An 11,591-nucleotide genomic window follows, 5' to 3' on the forward strand; every position below is an offset into this window, starting at 1 on the left:
TCAACAGGGAGTCATCTGGACTCAATATCCCTAAAATAAAGGCAGCACCGAGAACTTCTTGGAGCTTTTCATTCCTAAAAGGTCCCAATGACCCCATAGCCACACCCATTAAAACCAGGGGAATGTTTGAGGGACCCCAACCACTGGGAAGGTTTACTCCACTGCATACTGGGGGTGTTTCTGCCAAGCGTGAAGTGGACCTGATGTCCCCAGGGGGCACAAATTTGGTGTTTTTATGTCGGAGGAGCTTAGCGTAGGATATGTACGCTGTAGTGCCATGTAAAATAGAAGTTCAGGGCTTGGAACCGTGCTGCCAGGCAGAGGCATTGCTGAATTTGGCCTCCAAAGGCTTGAACTGATCAGCTAAAGGCGGCCATTGGGGCAATGACATTTCCTACACGCCACAAAAACTCACTCCTGAAGGACCAGGAGGAGTAAAACAAGAAGTTGAGCAAGCCAGAGGTCACAAACCAAACCCATCACCTCAGGCTCACCTGATCTAGGGGAAAGAGCTACTTCTGTCGCACAGCAAAATCTCCACCTATTTTAAGGAACCATACACGATCCAAAAAACACACAAACCAACACAGAGGAGAAAACATCTGGCCTGAAAACTATTTTCAGGAAGGCTCCGCCAGGCGCTGCTCATGGCTTTGGATAAAGCGCATCCATCACCTCCCCGCAGACTGCTCAGGACAGAAGGTGGTGCCAGCAGCGTGTTTGTGACAGCCCAATTTGATCCTAACCTCGCGCTCCCCCAATAAATTGAGGCCGTGCTGCTGGGGGAGGGAGCATCACAAAGCATTTCTCTGCAGGGTTTAAGGCCAAACCGTTCCCGAGTTTAAAACCCTTCAGAGCTAAGCCAAACACCCCGTTATTCCTTCCTAGCAGCCGGGCAGTAAGTCAACATTTATATGGGAAATGGCAAGAACTCACAGGAGAGCCCCGGTAATGAAATTGGCTTTCGGTTTGGGGGAAAAAATGTCAAAGCAGAGCCCACACAGCAGGTTGGGTATGAGATCAGCGCCTGTGTGAGACTTTTAGATGTGTTTCATCAGAACTGAAACGTCAGCACAAGCAGCACCACGGTCCTCCAATGTCTGCACGCGCTAGAAAGAAGAAACAAAAACGGATACTTGCAAGGCGAAAGGAAAATATGCTGAATGACACAAAAAACAGCTGCTGTAGTAGGAAGCTGATTATAAACTTCTTTACTCATCAGTTAATAAAGGGAGGAACAGCAGAGGAGGGTGCGAGCTCTGATACAGGCTCTACAGCACCCCAGCAGCAGAAGTTTTGAAGGATTTCCAGAAGGAATCGAACTGTTCCTTCGAAGAAAAAGTGAACTCGTGCTCACCGACTTCAGCCACTGCAAGGAAATATTGATTCCTGGGAGGGCTGCTGAAACCCGCAAGAATTCTAGCATGAAAGTCCCTCCTGGCACATCCCAGCAGCTTTTATTTCTAATAAAAGCCTTTTCTTGTTAAAGAAAGGGCTTTCTTTAAACTGCAGCACTGCAGATTCAGCTGGAATCTGGTATCGGGAGCTTCTCCTTTCACCAATTCAGGTAATTGACAGTTTATCTGATAATTACGCCTCAGTGAGATGTATGAACGCTGCTTGAAGCTGATTTTTAACCCGTGTAACGAGCACAACCCAACGAGCTGGATGAGGACACCAATCCAGCCCCCACCCTGCTCTCTCTCAGCACCAGTGCAGCGCTTCAGCCCAGTCCCCTGCCAGCTCTGGATTCTATTTCACCACCAGGCAACCTCCAAAATCGTGCCTCAGCCCCCTGGGGAGCTCCTTCCCTCCAGGTGTTTGTGCTGTAACCCTACTCCGAGCTCCTAAAGGTACGATCCAGCAGCTACGGTGTCCGCCACAAGCTGCTGGAGCAGGAGAGGCTGCTCTGAGCGGGGATGACATCTGCTTGAGTCATTTTGACGCCCGATGCGCTCCCGCAGCGGAGGAGTCGGTGAACTTGGCGAACCACAGGGGCGTAAGAGGTTCAAGCAAGGCAAGTTCCCTCACCCCATCAGCCAGCGTCATTACCACAACACACAAAGCAGTCCAGCAAGGTTCTCGGGCACCGCTGGGGCATTTTAAACATAGGGAACACGCAGCGTCCTACCAGCCTCCCGAATTTTTGTTTCCAAGAACCCCTTTCTATATCTGTACGATTACCAGGACTTGTTTCGACAAGCTGATTACAAAATCCAGGAACAAAAGCCAAGAAGCAATCCTCTAGTTCAGCTGGAGTTCCTTTTTCCCCCCCCCTACATAAAGGCTTCAAATCAGGAGCAAAAAATAGCAATAACCACGCTGCCGAGCGACCTTGAGCAAAAACTCTGACTCGATTCCTTTGCCTGAAAAATAAGGTTAATGGGATACGCTGCAAGGGGGTTTTGTCAGCCTCCCTGCTTGCAAAACAAAGTTCAAAGTATTAGATAAACAGCTCCCATCTTCGCTATTGACCAAGCCGTATTTCCAAACAAGCCCTCTGGATACAACCCTAATCAACCTGTGGAATTTGCTTTGGCAGGAGCCTCGCAGCACAGCAGCAAGGTCAATGTCAAACACAACATTTGGGCAGTTTTTATGACCTGCCGGGGCTTTGTCACGCTGCAATGGGGCAAATGATGAACGAGGTTCCCATTCCTTGCCTGTCCCTGTGTCGGACAGAGGCTATCAGCCCCAAGCATCACATTTACTACTTACAGAGACATAATATGGTGTTTTTAGAGTATAATATCATTGTGCTGGGAGCTGCTATGCCATGGAAGAGCCATCTCCCAGACCTCCAAACCCAAGTGCTGGACGTCCACCACTTTCATGTGGTGGTGGCCAGCCCCTCGCAGCACAACCTCCCTCGGCCGAGCTTCCCCCGAGCTCCATCCACCCACCCACCCCCCTCCTCCTCCTCTCCCCGGCCCCACCTCTCCGAGGCCCCTCCGAGGAAGAGGAAGGGGAGGCAAAGCTCCTTCGGGCGGGGCCGGAATGCGGGAGCGTGGGGCAGGCAGGCCGGCCCGGTTAATCCCTCCGGTAGGGGGAGCGGCGAGGCGGTTCCCCCTTCCCTTCGACTCCCCGGAGAGAAAAAGAAAGGAAAAAAAAGAGGAAAAAGGAAGAAAAGGAGGAAAAAGGGAGGGAAAGGAGGAGAGAAGGAGCCCCCCCCAACGGCCGGGGGCAGCTCCGAGCCCTGCCCCGCCGCTCCCCGGGCCCAACCCCGCGGCCTGGCTGCGGAACCTGGAGCCGGAGCCGTGAGGGAAGCGGGGCAGAGCGGCCAGGAGCGGCCCCGCCGAAGCCGTGAGGGAACGCGGGGAGCGCGGCCTGAGGCGGCCCCGCCGCCCCCCCCTCAGCGCCCAGGCCTCAGGCGCCTCAGGCCCCCCTCAGGCCGCAACCCCCGTGCGGGCGGGCGGCGGCTGAGGTGAGGAAAAGAAGGGGAAAAAGGGAAGGGAAAGGAAGCCGGGAATGGCTCGGGGACCCACCGGGGAAGGCCGGCGCTGCCGCGGGCGCTGCGCTCGCTGTCCCCGGGCCGTGCCGCTCGGAGCCGCCCGCCCTGCGCCGCTCGCCGCCCAGGCACACAAGATGGCGGCGCTCGGCGGCCACGTCAGTGCCAGCCCCGCGCGGGGCACGATGGGAAAAAGGCGGGACGGGAGGGGAAGGGGGAGGGGCTTTGGGGGTGTGACCACGCCCACTCGGTGGGCACGCCCATATATGGGTGGAGTGACCACGCCCACTTTTTGGCCACGCCCCCTTTCGGGGCCGGGGTGGGGGAATGGGGGAAAAAGGGGGGAAAGGGGGAAAAAGGGGAAGAGGAGGAAAATGTGGGGAAAAGGGGAAAAAAGGTGGAAAAGGGGGAAAAGGAGGGAAATGGGGAGAAAGGAGAAAAGGGGGGAAGGGGGAAAAAAGGGGAGAAATGGGGAAAAGGGGGGAAATGGGGGAAAAGAGGGGAAAAGGGGTGAAGGGGGAAAAAAGCGGAGAAATGGGGAAAAGGGGGGAAATGGGGAAGAAGGGGAACAAGGGAAAAGGAGGGGAAGAGGGGAAAAGAGGAAAAAAGGGGAAAAAGGGGGGGAAGGGGAAGAGGGGAAAATGTGGGAAAAGGGGAAAAAGGTGGAAAAGGAGGAAAAAGATAGAAAAGGGAGGGAAGGGGAAAAAAGGGGGAACAGGGAACGGGAAAAGTGGAGAGAAAGGGGGAAAACTTGGGAAAAGGGGGAAAAAGGTGGGAAAGGGGGGTAAAGGAGGGAAATGGGGAAAAGGGGGGAAAGGGAAGAAAGGGAGAAAGGGGAGAAAATGTGGAAAAAGGGGGAAAGGAGAAAAGGGGGGAAAAAGTGGGAAAGGTGGAAAAAGGGGAAGAGGGTGAAAACATGGGAAAAGGGGGGAAAAGGTGGAAAAGGGGAAAAAGGAGAGAAAGGAAGGAAAGGGGGAAGAAAGGAAAAAAGGGGGGAAGAGGATAAAGGGAGAAGTGAGAAAATGCGGGAAAGGGGAGAAAAGGAAAAAAGGGGGAAAGGGGGAAAAAAGGGGAAAAGGGGAAGAGGTGGAAAATGTGATAAAAGTGGGAATAAGGGGGAAAAAGGCAAAAAAGGGGGAAAGGGGGGAAAGGAAAAAAAGAAAAAGGGGGGAAAGGGGAAAAAAGGAGAGAAATGGGGAAAAGGGAAAAAATGGGGAAAAAAGGGGAAGGGGGAAATTGGAAAAAGGAGGGGAAGGGGGGAAAAGAGGAACAGGGGAAATGTGTGAAAAGAAAAAAGGTGGAAAAGGGAGAAGAAGAGGGAAAGGAGGGAAAAGGGGGGAAGGGGGAAAAAAGGAAAAATGGAGGAAAATGGAGAAAAAAAAAGAGAAATGGGGGAAAAGGGGGGAAAGGGGAAAAAGAGAGAAAATGTGTAAAAATGGGTAAAAGGGGGGGGAAAAGAGGGAAAAGAAAGAAAAGAGGAAAGGGAAAAAGAGGAGAAAGTGGGGTAAGGAGGAAAAGGGGCAAAAATAGGGGAAAAGGGAGCCCTGCCTTCATCTTCTGCTGCTCAGGGATGTGCCTGAGGCTTGGGCACACACCTGAAAGCTGCCCTTGCGCCCTGCCATGGGGGCTAAAAAGGAAAAAAAAACTTAAAATTTTTGGTTTAACAATACAAAAGCTCGGGAGGTTGGCGTAGCAAATGCACGCGGTAACGTGGGGATGATTTCCTTTCTGTTTTGGGTAACCTCGGGGGAAACCGAGGTCGTGTGCTGTCCCAGGTTGACTTCTTGATAAATCCTTTATTAAAGACAGGCTGGGGAGTTCTCAGAGGCAGCGAGAAGCCAAAAAAATGGCTTATTTCAAGATTTTTCCCCAGCAGTCATAGCAAACAAGCACCTCAGAGCCCTCCATCCGCCTGCCAAGTGGGGCTGAAATGGTGCAGCAGCCGAAAACCTTACACGAGGGAGGACAGAGGGCCTGGATCCCAAAACCTCTTTCCCTAAAAAAATAAATAAAAAAATAAATCAGGTGATGCACGAGAGGGCGATGGCAACGGTGGTGCTGGATAAGCAAAGCCACAAGGAGAAAACAAAAATATATATATTTTTATAATTTATATATATATATTTTTATATATATAAACAACCTTTCCCATATGCACATCCTAAAGTGGCAATAGGGGATGGCGCTTCTGTCGCCAAACCTTTGAGGAACAGTCCATATTTCCCATCCCACACCCACGGAGATTACTGCAAGGCTTTCAGGAGCTTGCTTTTGGCACATCCCCTTTTTTCTCAGCTCACATTTTTCTTCTTCAGGCTCCTTGTGGTGCCCGAAGCTGAGCGCAGAAGCATCCCCAAACACCGCCACTGCCAAACGGGGCCAGGGACTCGGTGGTGAAGGACATGGAAAAAAAATAAAGCCCCAGGTGCTCAAATCCCCCTTGTTTTTCCTGCCAAATTCTGCCATCAGGAGAATTTCCTGCAAAAAATTGAGAAGTTTCACCCCTGGGGCAGCAAAACCCCACCGGTGCGCATGTCCCCCATAGCCAGCTCCCCCTACAAGCTGAGCACCCGCTTGTTTCACAGCCGGGTCCCCACGCCTGGACTCTGAACCAGATCAGGACGATGCTCTGCACTAAAAATAACTTTTTTTTTTTTTTTTTTTTTTTTCTTTTTCTTTTTCTGGTGGGTTATTTTTAACCCGGAGCAGCTTCTCGCTCTAACTCAGCGCGGGGAGGAGGCGCTCACCCCATCGCCTCTCGCCTGTCCTTGCAAAACCCCAGCTGATAGGGGGGGGTCAGGCCAGGCTGGGTGCAGGGCTTTTGGGGTTTATTTCATCCTTTTCATCCCTGAGAGAGCCCGTGCCTTGCAGAGATTCCCCCAAGAGGAATTTGTCCCCTTCGGTCTGAGTCACGGCTGCTGTGATGCAAGCTGAGCACTCTGCCCGGTGACTCACGGCGTTTGGAGGAAGAAGGAGGCTTCTTTCTGCTGCTGGCAGGGCAGCCGTGTTGGCACCTTATTTTTCTGTGAAAAAAAAAAAAAAAAAAAAAAAAAACAGTTTTGGGAAAAGGACAAAATTGAGAGGAGTTCCCCAAGGTGGCACGACGTGTGCTCTTGGGGTGGCTTTTTTCACGCGACCCCCTTGGGGCTGTTCAGTTTTCCTCCCCGCCGGCAGCCTCGGATGACACATCTGCTGCGGAGCTACGCCCTGTTCTCCTGGCTTTTTTGGGAAAAAAAAATCTTAAAATAATAAAAAAAAAGTATGTAAAAGGAGATTTTCTGAGTTTATAAAAACATCACCCCCAGCGCTTGCTTGAGCGATGCTTTTCCTTTGGCATCTGCCCCAGGAAAAAAAAAACACCATGGGTAGAATTTGCTTTAATTCCAGGTCCCACAAAGTGATCTTTTCCCCCAGTGTGAGCACCTTGTTTTTATTGAGATATTATTGAGATATTGATATTTTTTTATTATCTTCTGCTTGTGTCCAGGAGTGGTGGTGAGAGCGCATCCCTCTGAGCAGGTGGCAGTGATGTCCCGCCGGAGAATCCCTCCTGGTGGTGATGGTGAAATCATTTTGGGGTATTTTGGGGTGATGCTGGGGCAGACACCCATGTTCTGCTCTCTGCTCTGCAAGGCCATGTCACTGGGTCAGGGATGTCTCACCTCTGAGTCTCATTTTGGGGTGAGAATCACACTTACAGCAGCTGAGAAATTACTCCCCACCAGCTATTTGCTACCTTACCTACCAAAAAAATAATCAGTATTTGCATTTGGAGGCTTGGGGTCACCTATCAGTGGGGCTGGGCTTTGAAAAGCCTCAGATCTACCACACTTTGCCATCCTGGAAGGTGGAAATGAAGAAAAAAACAAGCAGAACTCTACATGGTCCCCTCAATAGGCAGCAGAGGAACAAGAGCTTGCAGCAAAAGCTTTCATTTTGCCAAGGTTTCTCCCTGGCAGAAGGACCCACGCACCTGAGAGCATCTCAGATGTGGGGAGCTGGAAGCAGAGCAGCTCTCCGCCTATGACACCGACTCCCTCGGGATGGTGGGCAAGTGACTGCAGCTCTCTCTGCCTCATTTATTTTTTTTTTCCTCTCCTTATTTCAGAAATAGCTCCGCTTCGTGACTCGGGGACGTGCAGTGCAACCTGCCGGGGAGCAGAGCTTTGTGTAATACTCGTGCTGCTAATTTTTGGTGCTGCCGCTGGCACCTCTGGATAATGCTCTCAGTTGCTTGTGCAAGGGGATGATGCCTCGTTAAGCAGCCTTGCGGTGTCTTTTGGTACGTGGGGAGGATGGGTTAGGCAAGATAAGTTGGTTCTTCTGCTGTCATTCGTTCATCCCCCCTCCCTTCAGCTGCTACAGGCAGATGTCCCTGCTGAGCCAGTCCTTCAGCTCTTGCTCAGGTCAGTGGAGATAAAAGGGAGTGATTCACCCCTCCTGCTCCAGACATCAGCTCCAGGAGGTCTCCATCACCTACCATCAACCATCACTACCATCGCCTCCATCCAGCATCCCCAGGAAGGCCCTGGGGAAGATGTCCATGACCAGCCTTGGGTGATGCGTGAGGTTTTGCCGTGCTCCCTGCATCATTTAGACCCCAAGCATTTCATTTGCTCAGCATCCAGGCTGGAAAACACTCTCCAGCAGGATGCTTTGCCTGGGAAATGCTTTGCAACCTGCTCAGCCTGCACCTGAAACTCGAAGGCTGTGGTCGAGAAGTGCTGCTGGCTGTGCCTTCTCCACAGAGCACGATAAATATAGAGGTGCCACCACCGACACCAAGTACATCTGATAACATTTGGGGCATCTGCAGTGGCAGCAGAAACATATTCCTGAGCGTGCACCTGGGGTATCTTCACACACTGCCACTGTCCTCCTTTCTGCTCCTTTTTTTAGGCAGTCAGACCTCCCTGTGAAGGGCACGAGGTGTTGGCAGATGAGCTGAATTCACTGGTATGTCAGCTGGGTGCGTGCAGGAGATGCTGTGGCAACAGCATCCCAAATGCTCAGAGCTGTGTCCCAGCTGAGCCTGCTTGGTGTTTAGGAGCGTGCAGCAGTGTTGTTATTGGGCCCATAATGGCCTTTGGGCTTTTTTGAAAGCAGAGACTCGGGTCCTGAGAATGGCAGTGGTTGGTGCCATGAATGGTCTCTCTCTTTCTTCCTCATATTTAATCTAAATCTACCATTTTTAGTTTAAGGCCATTACTCCTTGTCCTGTCACCACACCCCCTGCCCAAGAGTCCCTCCCCAGCCCTCCTGCAGCCCCCTTTAGGCCCTGGCAGGCCGCTGTGAGGTCTCCCCGGAGCCTTCTCCTCTCCAGGCTGAACAACCCCAACTCCCTCAGCCTGGCTCCACAGCAGAGCTGCTCCAGCCTCTGAGCATCCTCATGGCTTCCTCTGGACAAACAAAGCTGGCTCTGGCCTTAGGGTGTCCCTGGCGCCAGCCATGCCACGCCAGTGCTGCCAGTCCTTCCAACCCAGAAACGTGGCGGGTCTATGTGGTTACTTGTGGCACCAAGTATTTGATGGGATCGGCTCCTGAGGTCTGCTTGGTCTCCCTGGAATCCTTGAGTCTCATGGATGAATAGATTAGCGCCTGTGACCTGGATAACTTGGGGCTGCTGTGGGGATTGAAAATACGCTCTAATGGGGAGTCCTGTGAAGATCCCAAAGCCTGCCATAGACACTGGCTCCCTGAGCTGGGGACATCCCTCCAGGCACTGCAAGGCCCAGAAGAACAAGGAGACCAAGATACAGCCTCACAGTACGTGTGGGACCAGGGCTTCCTAAAACTTTGCTAGAAGGAAGAGTTACAACCATTTGGGGAGGTTGTAGGCCTCAATTTAGGTCTCTGGGCTGCTGCTGGTGCAGCGTTGCCCATGAAGACTTTGCTCTCTGCAAAGGAGGATCTCAGGGGAGATGCTGTCCGAGTATAAAGGCAAAAGATAAGAGCTTTAAAATGTCTCCCATTTGGAGAGCTTTGCACAGTTTTATGGAGCTCCTTCAGGGAAAGCTGTCTGCCCACCACCGGGGTACCACACTGTTCTTATGTAGCACATCCTCATGCTTTTAATGACCATGCACAGCTGCGATATTTCACATCTAGCTGCACAATGCCCCGAAATCCCTTTGTCTGATAGCAAAACTACCACCTCTGAAACACTAATATTGTCTTCTGCCACCCCTGGCTTCTTCCAAAATTGATCCCAGTTAATTAGCTGTAATGGAGAGAGCCCCAGCTCTCCATCTGAAGTCGCTTGGCTACAAATTTATACAAGAAAATGTCACAGCAGAGGTATCAAGGTTATTATAATTTTTATTTTTTTTATTTTTTTTTCCTGGACGGGAATGAAATTTCAGCTGTTCTCCATCATCAAAACCTCATTAAGTCCCGCAGCCACTAATTGAGATGCCCCAACCTGACAACTTGCGTCAAAGGGGAAGGCAGCAGCCGCCCTGGGACCCGCTGATCAATGTCGCAGCCGTCCCAGGCCCACGCTGAACTTTGACCGCCTGCAAGAATGACGGCGATTGTTTCAGCTGCGAGGAGAAAGATGGAAACCCGCCTAATTATAACATCAATGTCAGGTCGCATACCCTCACCGGACACCTGCGGGATGGAGAAAAAAAGCAGACGGCAGCTCTTGGGGTGAAACTACTCGAGTTGTCGTGGCTGCTCTGGGCTGTCCAGGCTGAAAAGCTTCACATCGAGGAGTTTTGTTTGTCCAGCGATTTTTTTTGTAGAAATATGGAGCTACACATTGCAGAAAAATTGCAATATGAATGACAGCAGGAGTGAGAAGTGACGATATGCAAGGGAAATCCTGGGCCTTGCAGCAAGATTTGCAAAGCAGATGGGTTTGGGGTTGGTGCAAGGAGGCTGCTGGAGGAAGGACTGAAGGGAAGGTTTTGGGGTCAGTAATAAACTATAGTATGGGGAAGTAAAAAGGTGTGAGATGCCTAAATCACTGCAGGATGGGATCATTTCATTTTGTTTTGCCTGCCTGCAATATGTTCATCCAAAGCTATGTTCATTCCCTGCTCCCTTTTATAGTCACCGCAGAGAACCAGTGATCTGAGGGTGTAATTCACCCATCTTCCAGACACCTGAGATGATCACTGGACCAGAGACCTCCAGAGGAGCCTCCAGCCTTCACTTCGGTGCTGCTGTCTTCATTTAATCAAATCTCCTTGCATAGCAGGAGAAAGATGAGCAGGGCTAGAGGTGAGAGGTCCTGGGCTGATGTTCTCCACCTGGCATTATGCAAAGATCAGGTGAGATTTGGGGGGGGGTCTCATAGCAGTCCCTAAGGAAATCTTCATCTCAGACCCTCAAGCCTCAACGTCCCTTCCGTGGAGGTGGCTTGCCTGTTCCCAATGTACATTTTGGGTCTCAACCTCCTGCATTACCAAACAGGCCCCAAAATCTGCAGCAGGTTTTCTACCTGATGAATGGGTTTTCCTGGCCTAAACCCTGCAATGTAACAAGTTCCCATGAGTTTTTAAACTTTATCACAGCTTTGGCACTGTCTCAATAAGCCCCAAACTGGGGAGTTTTTCCCCTTCTTGCTCTGAGCACGGAGAGAGCAGGGTCTGTGAGGATGGTATGAACATGATGGGCTCACACAGCAGCCTCCAACACTTGCTTGGAGCTCAGCAGACCTCGCTTAAGGGTTCCTTTGAAATGGATCACGAGTTTTTCCTATGGCCCAAGGCAAATCTGCTGAAGTCAAAGACTGTTTGACCTCAGTGGAGGGGCTGGGCTTGCAATGCAGAGAAGAAATCGAGCAGACAACTGCTCCCAAGGTCCCATTTGCTGAAATTCAAATAAATTAAATTAAAATAAATTAAGCTCCTGGTTTGTATGGTCCGGTCTGCCTGAGTGATCCTCCATTTAACTGCAGGTGAGGGAATCCTTGATGCAGGATGTTTGTGCTGAGAGTTCACAGAGAGTCCACTGAGTTCATGGAAAGGAAAACCCATCACAAACTCTTAAACCAGCTGTGGCTCTGGGCAACCCTGGCAGAAGTGGTTGGAGATTGGGCTGGATCTTGTGGTTGGATAGGGCTTGGCCGGCCTTGGAGTGGTTGTAATGTCCGTGGATAGCCTCCTGTGGTATCTACAACCTCACAAATAAGGAC

General features: G+C 51.2%; 1 protein-coding gene and 1 long non-coding RNA gene across 2 annotated transcripts in view; one reads left to right on the forward strand and one right to left on the reverse strand.

Annotated features, from left to right (window-relative positions):
• Positions 1-3,644, reverse strand: part of ARF1 (ARF GTPase 1) — an 11,381-nt gene extending 7,737 nt beyond the window's left edge. Inside the window, exon 1 of the mRNA XM_027450310.3 lies at positions 3,486-3,644. The gene's annotated coding sequence lies outside the window, so the exon portion shown is untranslated. The remainder of the gene's footprint in view (positions 1-3,485) is intronic.
• Positions 2,944-10,407, forward strand: LOC140001647 (uncharacterized). Its single transcript, XR_011807137.1, has 3 exons — positions 2,944-3,424; positions 7,557-7,730; positions 7,805-10,407. It is a non-coding gene; the product is annotated as an uncharacterized lncRNA (long non-coding RNA).
• The last annotated feature ends 1,184 nt before the right edge of the window (positions 10,408-11,591 follow it).

This window comes from Anas platyrhynchos, chromosome 2 (assembly GCF_047663525.1).
Source record: "Anas platyrhynchos isolate ZD024472 breed Pekin duck chromosome 2, IASCAAS_PekinDuck_T2T, whole genome shotgun sequence".
Taxonomy (NCBI): domain Eukaryota; kingdom Metazoa; phylum Chordata; class Aves; order Anseriformes; family Anatidae; genus Anas; species Anas platyrhynchos.